Raw genomic sequence first — 2,945 nt, 5'->3', positions numbered from 1 at the left:
GTTGTAACTCCGCAGACGTACCGCTGTGCCGCTGGGGGGGAGGGAGCGTGTTGCAAAATAAATCACATGTTTCCCCCCGAAGTAATGACGAACTTGGTAAGACCGCGAATATCATCACTCGTGAAAAAACGTTATTTCTACGAACTCTTGGGAGTTTGAATCTTCGAATTTCATTTTTTTTGCGAAAACTTTTGAATCATGGTGCTTACTAGAACTCAGGTTCGTGTCGCATGTGCTGCCTTCGGGATAGCTCAGAAATTAGTCGCAGACATGCTCCGAGAATTCAAGTCGGAGCTTTCGTTCAACAATGCACAGAAGAATCTGTTTGTTTGGAATTCGTGTTTCTAGCGTAGTAAAGAAAAGAAAAAAAAAACTGGTCGCTTGTTTGTTTGAAATTAAGCACAAAGCTACTCAATGTGCTATCTGTGCTCTGCCCACCACGGGTATCTAAACCCGGTTTCTAGCGTTGTAAGTTCACAGACATACCGTTTTGCCACTGGGGGCCTTCAACTTTAAAACAATTTTTTGTAGAATTATCGAAAGCGCAGATTAAGTGGGGAAAAAAATAGTTCAGATTGAAAAAAAAAGTTCTGATAACATTATTCTGCTAAAAGATACTGTTTCACATTTGATCTGTAAGCAATGACTACTCTTAACGATGTCTCAAAGATAATGTTTCACATTTGATCTGTAAGCAATGATTACTCTTAACGATGTCTCAAAGATAATGTTTCACATTTGATCTGTAAGCAATGATTACTCTTAACGATGTCTCAAAGATAATGTTTCACATTTGATCTGTAAGCAATGTTTACTCTTAACGATGTCCCAAAGATAATGTTTCACATTTGATCTGTAAGCAATGATTACTCTTAACGATGTCTCAAAGATAATGTTTCACACTTGATCTGTAAGCAATGATTACTCTTAACGATGTCTCAAAGATAATGTTTCACACTTGATCTGTAAGCAATGTTTACTCTTAACGATGTCTCAAAGATAATGTTTCACACTTGATCTGTAAGCAATGTTTACTCTTAACGATGTCTCAAAGATAATGTTTCACATTTGATCTGTAAGCAATGATTACTCTTAACGATGTCTCAAAGATAATGTTTCACACTTGATCTGTAAGCAATGTTTACTCTTAACGATGTCTCAAAGATAATGTTTCACACTTGATCTGTAAGCAATGTTTACTCTTAACGATGTCTCTTCTCATCCAAATGAAATGTCTTCAGCATTTCCTAGAACCTGACTCAAAGGTAAGTTCCATTTGATTTATATACCTGTTTGAGTTCAATATGAAGTTAAAGTATTATGGGCCGACCTATGTCATTACTTGAGTGCTAGCAGGCTGTACGTACTATCGGATCGGTCACATAATTTGTTTTGTTGAGCTATAGCAGAATAAGATACACGTTGATTCTTGATGGGGTTGAACAATTCAAAATCTTCATAAAGATGCAGCAAACAGTAACATTTATGTTTCGAAACGTATTTACTAGTAACTCTAACTGTTCTAAGATGTTAATGTGTACCTACTAACGCATCAGGGAAACCGAGAAAACAGGGTATTATAAATGTAATACAGGCGCATTTAGACAAAGCATTCAAAGTATCGGTATGACGTTTGCTTTAAATTGTATAATGCTAGATGTTCTCGTTTTACTTACTCGTAGGGTTACACATTGTTTGAGGCCCCTTTATCTACACCACTGCCCCCTAATACACACACACACACTTCCATGCAATTTTCTTTTATTTATATGTATATATATATGTACATATCATTAGAGACGCTATTTTAACATTTATGTAAGCTCTATTACTCACCCCCACAGACAAAACAACCTTCCAGAACGCAAGTCCGACACTTTTGGCTAACAGAGCAGGTGATTGGTTAAGAGTGTAGTTCCCCCTCGTGCTTCATCGAGAAACCGAAGGCGCGTACTATAACACGAGGATTACGTGGCACGAGGAACTACCGGCTTCTCCTTCTCGTCCTTTATGTAAGAGATCTGGTCAATTGCTGATATGTAAATCTACCCCCCCCCCCACCCTCACCGGTCGATCTCTATCAGATAATGTTATTAATCACAGTGAGGTGCGGCAGACGCACCGAACCGCTCCAAAACTCTCGTGAAGGCATTCCCGCGGAGTAGGGATATTCCAGTGACTCTCAGATCGCCCCGTTACTCTCAGTCGTTACATTGATATGTAAAATAACTATGAAAGAATAATTCCTTTAGAGTGTTCACACGATGATAGATATCCTGTCTCGATGCTCCCTCTAGTGTTTTTATGCGGAAATCTGAAATAATGAGAGATTAATGATAAGAATCTCATCTCTGTTTATCTATAAACAATGGTCGTTTCACTTAATTTACTGGCAATGTTTGTCTTTAACTTGCATTATTTTCTTATTCGTGATATGATTAGCATCAAAATAGTTTATAGCCTTATAGAATAGTTTATAGCTTATAGAATAGTTTATATAACTTATAGAATAGTCTATAGCTTATAGAATAGTTTATAACTTATAGAATAACTTATAACTTATAGAATAGTTTATAGCTTATAGAATAGTTTATGGAACTTATAGAATAGTTTATAGCTTATAGAATAGTTTATAGCTTATAGAATAGTTTATAACTTATAGAATAGTTTATAGCTTATAGAATAGTTTATATAACTTATAGAATAGTTTATATAACTTATAGAATAGTTTATATAACTTATAGAATAGTTTATAGCTTATAGAAAAGTTTATAACTTATAGAATAGTTTATAACTTATAGAATGGTTTATAGCTTATAGAACAGTTTATAGCTTATAGCAAAGTTTATAGCTTATAGAATAGTTTATAACTTATAGAATAGTTTATAGCTTATAGAATAGTTTATATAACTTATAGAATAGTTTATAGCTTATAGAATAGTTTA

The 2,945-nt window shown here is 34.8% G+C and overlaps 1 protein-coding gene across 3 annotated transcripts in view; it reads right to left on the bottom strand.

Annotated features, from left to right (window-relative positions):
• The window catches only part of LOC111087986, a 74,026-nt gene extending 71,593 nt beyond the window's left edge, over positions 1 to 2,433 (bottom strand). For 2 of the 3 annotated variants that reach the window (XR_002612607.1, XR_002612608.1), the window contains exon 1: positions 1,837 to 2,433. The gene's annotated coding sequence lies outside the window, so the exon portion shown is untranslated. The remainder of the gene's footprint in view (positions 1 to 1,836) is intronic. The other variant, XM_022396622.1, reaches the window with a different exon arrangement.
• Positions 2,434 to 2,945: the final 512 nt, after the last annotated feature.

Source organism: Limulus polyphemus, unplaced genomic scaffold, assembly GCF_000517525.1.
Source record: "Limulus polyphemus unplaced genomic scaffold, Limulus_polyphemus-2.1.2 Scaffold2947, whole genome shotgun sequence".
Taxonomy (NCBI): Eukaryota; Metazoa; Arthropoda; class Merostomata; order Xiphosura; family Limulidae; genus Limulus; species Limulus polyphemus.
This window is presented reverse-complemented; position numbering and strand designations above follow the sequence as displayed.